This window comes from Aotus nancymaae, unplaced genomic scaffold (assembly GCF_030222135.1).
Source record: "Aotus nancymaae isolate 86718 unplaced genomic scaffold, 86718_ANA_hifiasm-v0.15.2.pri h1tg000049l, whole genome shotgun sequence".
Classification (NCBI taxonomy): domain Eukaryota; kingdom Metazoa; phylum Chordata; class Mammalia; order Primates; family Aotidae; genus Aotus; species Aotus nancymaae.
In genome coordinates this window covers 29791643-29805942 of record NW_026988463.1, presented here as the reverse complement: position 1 = coordinate 29805942, position 14300 = coordinate 29791643, and the positions used below count along the sequence as shown (strand labels likewise).

The 14300-nt window shown below is 38.4% G+C and overlaps 1 pseudogene; it reads right to left on the bottom strand.

Moving 5' to 3' along the window:
- Positions 1-4953: 4953 nt before the first annotated feature.
- LOC105733944 (mitochondrial protein C2orf69-like) lies at positions 4954-5622 on the bottom strand (annotated as a pseudogene).
- Positions 5623-14300: the final 8678 nt, after the last annotated feature.

Genomic DNA, 14300 nt, shown 5'->3' with positions numbered 1-14300 from the left:
GCCCTCATGCCTAATCCCTTCTCACAGGTGACATTGTGATATACTTCTGGTCTAATTTCCAGGTGATGTGATTGTCATCTTTACCTAGGCCCCATTCCCAAAGAGGATGGTGACATATTGCTGAGCCCAGCATTCAGGTGATGTAGTCCTTCAGCCTGAGTTCTGCCCTCAGGGAACACTGTGACACATAACTGACTCTAGCACAATAGTGATATGTGGGAATTCACTCAGGGTGGTGGCAAAAATATTAAGGGGAAATAGTACAGACAGTTATATAATACAGTCTCAAACCCTTTTGGAAAGCCTAATGTTTTTGTCATATTTTCAGTAGAAGTTTTGACTGATGACAGCCTAAATTCCTTTTACATTTAGTTAATAAGTAAAGCAAATAGCTAGGGTATGTGGGGAGTTTACCTAACTAACTTGTGTACTCATATGGTCTTAAAACTAACGTTTGAGCTGGATGGCCCTCTTGAGGGTAGGTTGACCAGAAATATTATTATCTAATGGTGTTTGTTTTGAGAATCTGAACCTGTGCTTTAATCTTCACTCTAGTGATGTTGACTCAAGCCTTTGTCAATTAAACTTTACTAAATAAATGCAAGCCTCACTGGCTAGTAAGGGCCGTCATTTACAACTGTTTACAGGACTCTCCAGGGTGTCTGTAAAGTGGCCATGAACCCTCAGCTGAACTGACACAGCATGATATCTGTGTGTCAGTGTACTTTATTTATCTATCATTGAGTCAGGGTCTGCAGGACAGACCTCCACAGGAGGTGATCCTGACAGTGATGTGACTTTCCTACCAGCACTCAACTCACAGGGAGTATACTAAGATTTTTGTGGCTCAGTATTCAAGTAATGTGACTCTCCTGCCTGGTTCTGCCCACATGTAGAATTGTGACATAACCTAGGTTTAGGTCACAGGAATAAATGATGACTGTCATATGAGAGCCCAGCTAAGAGTAGAGATTTTGATGCTCAGAGCTAAGCTTAGAACAATCAGTAAGGTTATGAGTCTTCTAATTGTATAAAGATTACAGATGATTATGACACTCATGAATATTCTGTAAATTACTTGGATCTTATCAGAGTCCATTACAGAGAAAAAATTTTGCCTCTCTCACACATGGACCAAGTTCACTGGTAAGGTTCTGAATCTCACATGTGTAAACAGTTCACATTTAGAATTAAGACTGTCATATGTGGATCTGGCAACAGGTTGGAAGGTGACACATTTCTGGACCCAGCTCATAGGCATGTCAATGTCCCTCATGCCTGGTCCCAGGTAATAAAAGAGATGTTGAGTCTTTCATCTATGCTCACAGCAATAGATAAGACCTTGGGCTTCCTACTTTTACAGCGGTCTCAGAGAATTACAACACTAATATATCTTGTATAATGTCCTAAGGTGGTACAGAGAGTATTAACACAGGGCCCAGCTCAAAGTTTTGATTGTGACTCTTGTATGCATACACAGTCCACAGAGTGAAATATAAACAGAACCCACTCATGAAGTCCTGGATCTCACTCACAGAAACAATTCACAGTTGGAATTGTGACTGTCATATCTGAATCCATCCACAAATGGCAGGGTGGCTAATTTCCATACCCAGCTCACAGGCACACTGATGACTGTCATAGCTGGGCCCAGCAAATAGGATAGGTGTTAACTCTCATGCCTGAACTTAGGGAAGCATGTAGGATCATGGGTTTCTACCATCATGAAATTCTTGAGCAAGTTTTCATTCTCATGCAGACCATATGAAGCCCTTAAGTGGCACAGAGGATGTATTTTTTTTTTTGAGATGGAGTTTCACTCTTGTTACCCAGGTTGGAGAGCAATGGTGTGATCTCGGCTCACCACAACCTCCGCCTCCTGGGTTCAGGCAATTCTCCTGCCTCAGCCTCCTGAGTAGCTGGGATTACAGGCATGTGCCACCATGCCCAGCTAATATTTTGTATTTTTAGTGGAGATGGGTTTCACCATGTTGACCAGGATGGTCTCGATCTCTTGACCTCGTGATCCACCCACCTCGGCCTCCCAAAGTGCTGGGATTACAGGCATGAGTCACTGCACCCGGCCCTCAGAGGATGTATTTTAAAGGCCCAGCACATAGGTGACATTGTGACACTCCTAAGCACACACAAAATACAGTGAGGAATGTCATCTTCCCATATGAACATAGTTTATTGCTGAGATTCTGAATATCACATCCAGATTCATTGAAAGTTGGTGTTGTGACTCTTATACATGGATCCAGTTCACAGGTAGAATGGTGACTTTTATACCAAAACTCAGCACACCTGTGAGGCAGTGGCTGCCCTCATTAGTGTTTGCAGGTGAGGTTGGAGCTTTTATGCATGAATTCTGTCCACCATTGAGAATGTGATTTGTGTACTTTAAAACAATTCATAGAAGGTGTTATCTCCTATGCCTTGAGTCAGAATATGTGTGAAACTGTGAATCTCATCCCTGGACCTTCCTGTAAATGTGACTTTGACACATAATTTTTTTTTCTCAGCACCTGATTGACTTTACTCTCTGTGTGAGCCCTGCCAGCAGTTGGGGTTGTCACAAAAACCTGGCCCAAACATCTAAGTGATTTGACTGTCCTGACTTGGGCCTGCTCACAAGGAGCATTGTAATGTGTCTTTGAGCCCATCACCTTGCTGATGAGACTCCATACTCCTCCCTGTGCCCTGCCTCCGGTAAGGTTTGTGTCATAAATCTGGGCATATTACCTAGGTAATATGACTCTCCTCTCATGCCTGGGCACTGTTAACAGGGGGGATTGTGACATATTGCTGGATCCAGCACCTAGGTGATGTGACTTTTTTGACTGGGTTTTGCCTATAATGGGCATTGTGACATATCACTGAACCTAGCACAAAGGTAATGACTTTCCTGTGTGTGTCCTGTCAATGGAGAGATATTGACATTTCCCTGGCCCAGTATTCAGGTAATTTGACTTTCCTTTCTGGTTCTGCTCACAGATAAGGTTGTGACATATACCTAGGCCCAGGCAACTGTCACGATGATAACTTTCTTACATGGACTCAGTGAGTAGGAGAAATTTTGACTCTAATAGCTAGGCTTAGGGCAACAACTAAGATTTTTGGTCTACTAATTGTGAAAAGGCCACAGAAGATTATGACACTCACATGTGTTTTATAAAGCCCTTGGGGTATACAGATAGTTACATAGCAGGGCCCAGCAAACAATGAGCTTGTGACTCTCACAGACAAATATAGCCAACAATTAGGATTGTCACCCTCATACATGGACAGAGCCCACTACTGAGATTCTACATCCTACAAATGGGTGCAGTTTAGAGTTGAAATTGTGACTGTCATATGTGAATCTGGCCTCAAACTGGATGATGTTTTAACTTTGACTTGGAACTTTTCTTACACCAATATAATTTTGCATTTTGACCAAAGATAACTTTTTTTTTTGGCAGATAAAGTCATTATTGTAGAGAAACATGTATTTAAATATAAGAAATCTGTTATCTTTTTAATAGAGCATGAACAAATAGAGCATTATATGCTTATTTTACCTAAGTTGTTCTCTTTCAAAAAGACTAATGTAATGAAAAATTTGAAATTTTCTCTGCAGTATATTTTTTTATCCAGACTACATAAAAACATGCTTAATTTAGAACAATTTTTCAAAACAACAGGTTTTTGGCCAAGATTCAAGAATATCTTATCCAAAAGACTATCAATTAAAAATTAAGTGACAGTACTTAATTTTTTTCTTTGTTTTAGAGATAAAATCTCACTATGTTGACCTGGCTGGAGTGCAGTAGCTAGTCACAAATGGAATCATGGTGGATTACAGCTTGGGCTCAAAGAATCCTCCTGCCTTAGCCTCCTCAGTAGCGGGGACTAAATATGCATACCACCACACCTGGCTATAATTTTAAAAACCATTTTTACACTGTTGTACATTTTTGGACATTGGGAAACAAATATATTTTGACTCTCAAAAAAAAGTTCTTGGTGGCACATTAAAGAATGAGTCAATGAGTTTACAAAACACAAGAGGCAGGGAACAGTTATTCCAACATAATAAGAAACAACATTGTGCCTTTGCTTTTGTTTGAAGAGAAATAAAATGTTTCCATTCAAGTTTTAAGTGTCAAAATAGCTAATTACTGTAAAAATGTCACCCAAAATTAGTAACATTACTCAGAAAATCAACTACTTTCAATAGGAACCATTTTCGTTACACTTTACAAGAACTATGTTGTAACTTTCATTTTTAAGAGTCTTATATCTCCTCAGTATTATCACAAAACACCTTGTTAGATTTTAAATTAACTAATTCTAACCCAATTTTAATTAAAAACTCTTCACAGTCCCAAGCAAGAAATACTATTGCACATTACACTCATATTTTAGGAACGTGTGCTTCCCCCCCATATCCCCAAACTGACAATGCACCTGTGAATTACATTCCATTATCTGAATTTATAACACTCAAACTCTTATGCTCTTTCACTGATCAAGAACATGAATATACCTGTAGTCTGAAAATATTTCATGAGGCCGGGAGCAGTGGCTCACGCCTATAATCCCAGCACTTTGGGAGGCCAAGGCGGGTGGATCACGAGGTCAAGAGATCGAGACCATCCTGGTCAACAAGGTGAAACCCCGTTTCAACTAAAAAATACAAAAATTAGCTGGGCATGGTGGGCGTGCCTGTAATCCCAGCTACTCAGGAGGCTGAGGCAGGAGAATTGCTTGAACCCAGGAGGCGGAGGTTGCGGTGAGCCGAGATCGCGCCGTTGCACTCCAGCCTGGGTAACAAGAGCGAAACTCTGTCTCAAAAAAAAAAGAAAGAAAGAAAATACTTCATAAACTCTGAAGTGATTCTCTATGGAGGAATTTGGTCACCAGCATACCAATATCCCCAATACCTAAACAAATTTATTTTACTCCTTTTCAACTCAAAGATCTCATTGCATCATGTACTTGGTAAATTGTTACTTGGGTGTGAACAATAATCCTTATTTGTGTAAATTCTTACAACACTTGTGGTTAAGTAACCCGAGTAGTGCTTCCTTTGGAATGACCACCACCTAGCCGATACATTGTTCTTACACTTTTAATGAAAGCATCTATATTCTTGCCTTACTTCAATTCAAAAATAAACCGTTGCAAAACCACCCAACCTTTATTTAATGGAGACAAAGTAAAAGGTGCATCGTTTAGTGATGGTGCATAAGTACTTACGGCAGACTCATCAGATTTTTCACAGGTCTTCTCTTTTTCTTCCTGGAAACTATTTGTAATATGAGAAGAACTGGACTACAATTAGATGCTGTTGAGTCCTTATTTCAAACATTCAAATTTTTGTTCGATAAACTACTCTGACTTAAAAGCCTTAACTAGTTACATATAAAGGTGCTTAAGAGCTCCAGAGTTAGTATTGTGTTCTGGAGAACCAAACATGTTACTTTTCAGAAAACTATTGTGGCAGCTGAATTTGTGCAAATGCATCTGGGAGCACTTTATCACTCAGTTATAGCTACTGGGGAACTGGTGGGCTAAAATGGTGACATTTTCTAGACTCCAATTTTCTCATTGGTAATTCGCAGGATGACAAGTCATAATTTCATGGTAATTCTGCACACCCCCGGCAAAGAGAGGATGTGGCAGCTGCGGTTCCTCTTTTGTCCCCTTCCCAGAATTGTCTGGCGCTTCAATCCTTCCCTGGCCGCGGCCAGCGGGAGCCACTTGGCGGTGCAGATGGGCTCCGGGTATAGCGGACACGGCAGGCTCTAAGGTGGTGCCCAGCGGCCAAGGGGAGCCTTGCCTACCGTGACTGCCACTGGGACTCACGTTTCTCTCCTGAGAGCTGGACGAGACAGCTCCAATTCCAAGCTGCAGCAGCAGGAGCAGCAGCCACGAGACAGCAAAAGCCCGAGCTGTTGGGAGTCGGAGGGTGAGGGGTCTTGTGGGAGGGTCTACGCAGGACACCCAGCTGTTGGGGGCCACGGGGCCAGGCCTGAAGCTGTAGCGGGGCGACCACTTCAGAGGTCGATGTCAGCGCGCAATCCCCGGATTTTATTTTTCCTACAGTTAAATTGCATTCCGTTGTGTGTATACACCGCATTTGCTCTATCCATTTATGCCTTGATGAAAACTAAGATTGATTCCATATCTGGGCTACTGTCAATCGAGCCATAATAAACATGGGAGTGCAGATATCTCTTTTATACACTGATTTTTATTTCGTTTTAACATACACTCAATGGTGGAACTGCTGGATTATATGGTAGTTTCACTTTTAGGTTTTGGTTTTTGTTTTGAGAAATCTGCATAGTTTTCCCTGAAGGTTCCAAAAAAATAAATGAATAAGTAAATCTAAAAATGTACTAAATTTACATTCACAGCAACTGTGTATAAGTGTTCCCTTTTCTCCACATCCTCATCAAACCTTGTTTTATTTTTTGTTTTGTTTTGTTTTTTCATCTTCTTGATATTGGACATTCTAAATGGGGTGAGGAACGACCTCATGTGGTTTTGGATTGCATTTTCCAGAAGATTAGTGATGTTGGCCATTTCCTTAGGTCTTCTTTGGGAAAATATCTATTCAGATCTTTTGCTCATTCTTTAGTTTCATTTTTTCAATTTTTATTGCTGTTGAGTTGAGCCCTTATATATTTTGGATATTAACTCCTTGTCATATGCACACAATTTCTATTATTTTATAGGTTGTGTTTTTACTGTTAATAGATTTCTATGCTGTCCAGCAGCTTTTATTTTAATATTTTATTGACATTAATTTTTCTGTTTTCTGACTTGATACAGAGGTAAGAGTTTTCCCTCAGCTTCATAGGTTATCTGTCTTCTATCTCACTGTTTTAAGAGTTTTTCCTCTTTTTTGTGTCATGCAGATTGATCATTATCTTTTCTTAAAGACTTATTTATAATTGACACCTAATAATTGTACATATTATGGGGTACAGTGTGATGTTTCAAGTATATACGGTACAATGACCCAATCAGGGTAATTTGCATATCTAGCACTTTAAACCTTTTTTTGTGCTAATAAAATTTGAAATCCTCTCTTCTAGCTGTGTTAGAATAAACAGTACATTATTATTAGTTATAGTCACCCTACTGTGTAATAGAACACCAGAATTTACTCTCCGTCTAACTGTAACTTTGGAACTTTGACAAACCGCTACCCATTCCTTCATCCCTTCACTCTCCATAGCCTCTGGTAACCACCATTCTACTCTCTACTTCTATGAGATCAACTTTTTTCAATTTCACATATAAGTGCTATCATGTGGTTTTATTTCTTTCTGTGACTGGCTTATTTCACATTACAGAGTGTCCCCTGGGTTCATCCATCTTGACATAAATGACAGAAGTTTATTCTGTTTTATTACTGAACATTATTTGTGTGTGTGTGTATGTATAACATTTTCTTCAATCATCTGTAGATGGCCACTTACACACTGTTGATAAGAATGTAAGTTTGTACAAACCTTAGGGAAAAAGCATGGAGGTTTTTCAAGAAATTATAAACAGAACTTCCATGTACATATGACCCAGCAATTCCACCAGTGGATACATACCCATCCCAAAAGGAAATAAAAACAGTAAGTTAAAAAGATAATTGCACTTTCATGTTCATTGAAGCAGTACTCACAATGACCTAAACCATTATTTCTTTTAAGTATTTCTCAGTTTATGTTTTTTGACTTATTACACTCTAAATTTTGATAAAATTCATGTGTTGTTTACAATTTCTGAAACTTATGATTCATCAGTTTTTTAAATATTGTCTCCCTGTTTATAGAGTCTAGAAAACAATTAAAAGTTTTTCATTTATTCTCATATAATCTTCACATATAAATAAATATATTTGCATTTTGTATTAATGCGCCTTCTCTAAAGCATAGGACTACATTCATTGTGCTCAGCATTTCAGTTTACTAGTCCTCCCATTAGCTCGGTCTATTTTATTATGTAATTTGTATAATGTACATTAAATTCTATTAGTATGTTTTTAATAGTTTATTTTCTATTTGCCTCTTTTCCAAATATAACTTGACAAGCTCATAGATTTTCTTCATATTTTCATTTTTTTGTTTTTCACTACATTGCAAACATTTAAATATAAAACCTCATATCTGAGTTTTATGTGCCTATTGTTTAATCTAATGGTTCACACTTGTAGCTTATCTCTCTTTGTGCAACATAATTTACAATTTAGTTCTCACATATGGAAGACAGCACACTCTGGATGCCAGCAGGCAGTTTATCTATATATATTCCATGTGTCTTGTCAGGAACTGAACAACCTAAAAAGATCTGACATCTTTGTGATCAGATGCATCTGAATAGAGCACTGGCCACTTAGGTTGATACTTCTTTGGAGCAATACCTTTATTTACGTCTGGTCTTGAGAAATTTCCATAATTTTCTTTTAACTGTACTAGGCATTTTGTGAATTTTTGTTATTTATTTATTTATTTATTTATTTTTGAGATGGAGTCTCACTCTGTTGCCCAGGCTAGAGTGCAATGGCACTATCTCGACTCACTGCAACCTCCACCTCCCAGGTTCAAGCCATTCTCCTACCTCAGCCTCCCCAGTAACTGGGATTACAGGTGCCTGACAATGTGGCCGGCTAATTTTCATATTTTTAGTAGAGACAGGATTTCACCATCTTGGCCAGGCTATTCTCAAACTCTTGACTTCTTGATCCATCTGCCTCAGCCCTCAGCTTCCCAAAGTGTTGGGATTACAGGCGTGAGCCACCGTGCCCGGCCCACTTCTTGATAATTTTAGCTATCTGCATTAAGTTTTTAAAGCATGTTATTTTCCTGAAAAGCAGAAATATCAACAGTTGCAAACATGAATAAAACATTTTACAGGGATCTTCTATGGCATAGATCACCTCCTCATGAGAAATTGCAAAATGAGTACAATACTGTCTATATAAGAGTGTGGTAATTCTTCATTTGAAATACCACTCTTATATAGACAGTATTGTACTAATTTGCAGAATGTGATTAACTTTATACCATTAACAAATTAATGATAAACTATGCACACATTTCTGAAATATTTACTGCAGGTAGTAGCATGGTCAGAATCATTGTTTCCTTTAACCTAATACTAATGTGGGTAAAAATATTTACCTGAATTCAGATCTTTCAGCTTCAATTGCCATTCTACCTCATTAGCACTTCCCTAACTCCATATAAGGTATCATTTGAATTTTTTAATTCAGAATTTCTTTTAAAGAGTATTTTTTTTAATGTTATACTGTTTTTATTGCAATTGAGGACATTTGCAAAGAATATCTTGAGTTTGAGGTCCTGGCTAAGTATTCCTTTTATACTAGAAATCAGATTTCTCTGATCTAACTCCATTGCCTGCAATAATACCTAGGAAAACTACAAATGCCAGCACACTATTTCAATACTGTACACAGTTGTCCATATGTAACTATCTCATTAGCTATGAAACAAACCAAATATAAAAGTTGAACAAATAGTACAAACCAACAGATTATTCACAGAAAAAAAACCAATAAAGACTAATTTTCTACAATATGTCACCTTTTCATTAGTTCTTCAATAATATTTTTAGGCTATTTCAAGTAGAAGAGGTTGTTTAGGTTCTAAAGGCATAAACAAGGATGAATATAGTCAGATTGGTTTTCATAAACTTTTGATATTTCTTTTGCTGTGTGTTTTACTGTGACTATATAGAGAGAAAGACAAATGTACATTTAAGTCATCAGTGATGACATGAGTTTTGCTCATACAGCTTTTTGCTTATATGGATGTTGTAAATGACAAGATAAATCATGAAGTTTGATAAACTCACCTGTGTCCTGTAAACTTTAGTCCACTTACTGCATAACTTTATTCAGTCATTACTTATTAGTTTAAAATATGGTTTTAAAAAGATGCAACCCAAACTTTATTAGACATTTCTGAATCAGAAATGGGTAAACTGTGACACAGTTCCTCTGTGCCACAGACTCTTCGGGGGAGAAAAGTTATGCAATAAAATAAAATAAGAGTTTCCAAACTCTGTTTCTAAAAAAGCTTGAGTTTTCTTCTGTGATTAACATTCACTCTATAGTCCTTTTTACCCAAGGCATGGTTTCTAAGTCATCTTGGAAGGTTTCATTTCTGGGAAGTTTTCAGCAAACCTATCTTATGCTTTGTGACAGTTAGTTTGTTTTTATTTTGGAAAAGGTGAACATCTTGAATTGGGTATGGATTGCCTCTTTTCAAGCCTATGCATGTTCACTGAAGCTGAATCAGAGTTTTCATCCTTCACCATCCTTCCCCAGATCCTCTCTTTTTTTCCCCAACATATCTTCTCCAACATCTTCTAACTTTTCTTGCTGTCAGTAATTTCAGAATAAACAGAAGCAGAGGCATCATCCTTTGAAAAGTTCCTTCACTTCCAATATGCTCTGTATATTTCCAGCTCTATCTTTACATTTTAGATTTTTCAATGTCTAATCATCTTCATAGTCTATATTCTCTAAACTATATTTTACTCATATTTTAAAAATTAATTTCTTTTTTTTTCAATTTTTTTCTCCTTACTTAGTGTTGGACCAGTAAACAATTCATCTTTCTTAGCAAGGCAAAGGTGAGCTCAAACTTGCTGTGGCTCACAGCCATCACAGGTACCACTGCCAGGGTGAATGAATGTGAAAGGGTAAAACCAGTCTCTCCAATTTTCACTTCATGTCTATGCTCAAGGATATAAGGGTCACATTTAGTTTTCAGCTGAACCACCAGTTTTCCATGAACAATAATTCCACTTTGACTGCCTTGATCTACATTGACATAACTTTGTAAATCATGATGAAAGTAAATTTCTGCATGAAACTGACACCAACTTCATGGATTCAAAGTCTATGCTCTATATCATTTTCTCATCCAGTTGTAGCAGGTTTTGCAGCAGTAATAATAAAGAGTGATCCTGTATGCAACACAGGTGATCTAATGACAATTACTCTAATATATGAGGGTCAATTTGTTTTCTCTTTGTCCTCTTCAGTATCTTCTGCACTGACATAGCCATCACTGGTAATGTGAGAAGGGGCTGCACTGGGGCCTGTGAAGCCAGAAGCCAAGGGAGTGAAGGCAGCAAAAGACATCCTCAACCTGGCTGGCTGCTGTGGCCAGTGCCAGGATCCCCCAGCAATGCATTGCCTGGAGTCAAGCAGGGCTGTGGGCCACTACCAAGGGAAGGGGTAATAGCCTTGCCCAATCTACAGGGTCTGGAAACCAGAAAACTCCCAGGAACTATTACATCTTCCCCAGCTACAGAAACAGCAGGAGGAGTGTTGGAGAAGTCAAGAAGCCAGATGTGTTCTGGCCTTTCACAGGTTAAACCAGAAACAGTAGCCAAGAGAGTTAACTTTACATATCAGCAGGCTAGATATGACCTGCTGATTACTCTTAATTTTTTCTCACATTTATTGAGCTATGATTTACACACTGAAAAGTGCATATATTTAGGGTGTACAATAGAGTGCTTTGACATGTGTATACATCTTTAAATTATCTCAGTTAAGCTAGTTTACACATCTATCTCCTCTCATAGGTACATTATACATTTCTGTGTGTGTGGTGAAACATTTCTTGTATGTTTTTGGAAATATGGCTATTTAGATATTTTGCTCAGTTAATCAGAGAATTGTTTTTTGTTTTGTTCTGCTGTGAGGTTTTTCTTTTTTTAAATTGATTATTATTACATATATATTGTATAGCAACATATTGTCCTACATATGGTTTACAAGTATTTTCTCATCCCATATATTGCCTTTATATTTTATTGTTTCCTTTATTGTGCAGAAATGTGTTACTTTGACACAGTTCCACATTTTTATTTTTATTTTATTGCTTGTGTTTTCTATGTCAAATCCAAAACATCACTGCCACAACCACAAAGAGCTTTTCATATATATATATATATGTAATACAAGATTCATAATTTCAGTTTTTATGTCTAAGTCTTAACTTATTTTTGTGTTGCTCTAAGAGATGAGTTTGCTTTTTGTATGTGAATATCTAGTTTTTCCTACACCATTTTTTGATGTATTTATCATTTGCTAATTCTGTGGGATCAGTTGACTGTATATGTATGAGTTCATTTCTAGTTCTTCTGTTCTGTTCCACTGAGTTTTATGTAGATATTATACTATTTTGATGACTATAGCTTTGTAATATAGTTTGAAATCAGAAGGTTTTAGGATTTTAGCCTTTTTGTTCTTCTCAGTATTTGTCTATGTGTGGTCCTCTGTGACTCCATATTAATTTTACAATTACTTTTTCTACATTTATTTTAATGGCATTAACATTTTGATATAAATGTCTTTAACTCCATAGATGACTGTGTAGCTTAGAGATTTCAACAATATTAATTTTTAGAATCCATGAACAGAGGATATATTTCCTATTTTGTGAAATTGTTTTTCTTATCTATTTTAAAGACATTTTATTGTTATTGCATAAAAATACAACTGATTTCATGTCAATATTGTATTCTGCAACTTTACTGAATTAGTTTATTAGCTATAACAGGGTGTTGTTGCTGTTGTTGTTTTTGGTAAAATGGGTATTTTTAACCCTAGTTATGCTTTATATCTGTAGTTGTTATTATCATTCCATAATTCTTTAAAATATGATGGGTTTCTGTTGTCATGAATTCAGTGGAATTAAAATGTTCCCATTTAAAATAATTTGTCGGGTTTGTCAGGTCCCGGGGATGGTGGGGGGAGCTCCATCGGAGCCAGGAGATTCAGGTTAGGGAGGGAGAAGTGGTTGGAGAGGAGGCTGACGGGGAGAAGAAGAGAGGGGCTCCAGGGACAGTAGGGAGGAGAGACCTCCTGACAGAGACCCAGCAGGGAGAGAGAAAAGGCCAGAAAAAAAGGAGAAGGGTGGGAGTGAGCAACAGGATTGCTTTCCGGTCGGGGCAAGAGGCAGAGAACTTTGCTAAAACTGGCAGCCCCAGGAACAGTGCAGGCAGGGTGGGAGGGAGTAGAGAGGACCAGGTGGATCCCAAGGTCAGTTTGGAGAAAAGGACATTTCCCGGGGTTCCTTCTCCTTTGCCCAGAGCTCTGCGAGCATGGCCCCCCAGGGGCAGGGCAGGGGAGGAGGAGGCTCCTGGCCAGCTCGGAGAGCTGAAGGGTGCAGACCCGCTTCATAGGTCTGGGGTGACGGCGGAAGCAAGCGACAGCTGCGGATCCCGCTGAACCCGTGGGTGGGCGCGGCCAAACACTCGGGGCACAGCGCCGGGAACGCAGGTGGCCCTGGAAGAATCCACCCTCCCATGCAGTCACCTTTTGGGAGACCAGTGTGGATAGCGCCCGTGGACGTGCCCCCCCAAGCTGGAACATTTGTGAGGCTGGAATTTAAACTCCAGCAGACAAGGGGTCATAAGAAGGACTGAAAGGAACCCGAGTGTAAAGTAAAGCTCAAAGGGAGGAAGTGGAAATGCCTGGCCTGTCTCAAAACAGGCTCTGAAAAGAAGGTTCTGAGCCAGATGGGTCAATGCCCTATAGAGATACAGGCTCTGCAGGAGTCTGAGGAGTACCAGGGACCCAGTGTAGCCGAGCCGAGCATGCGGTGAGGACCCACAACTACTGCTTCCCTGCACAGTTCGCCATTTCCAAGGCCCGTCTCCCAGCTGAGCCCTGCACTGAATTGCATGGCGCCTCCTAGACCACTGCAGGGGGTGACCAGTGGAAGACCCAACCTCCCAGGCAGAGAACCCTACAACATTCTCAGCTAATAAGGCTGCTCCCCAAACCTAAATAAATAAAAAGAAAAAAATAATTTTGTTTTGTTTTTGCAATTAATGTGTGCATTCTGTTTACTGGTCAACATGCTGCCCATTTATCTATATGCCTAATTAATGAAACTTTTAAATTATGTTATTTAACGTTATGATCCTTTATTATAAAACAAAACAGTAAATTTTATAAAGGTCTTAATTTCATCTAATATGATTAAAATATGTCAATTCATCATTGCTAATGAATCTTTGTGTTATTTCTTTTGTACCGTAAGATATTCTGTCTAAAAATGTCTAATGGCTTAGAATCTTGCCTAACATATTGTATGTGCTTAGTACTAATTCATCAAATTATCTTTTTACACCATTCTTAAAATACAACATTTTAAATTTATTTTTATTAATATTATTTTATCACCTAATCAAAATATGAATATTATAAGGTCTATTCAGTCTGCCCTTTTGATAAAAGTCAGGTTAGTACAAGTGCAAAT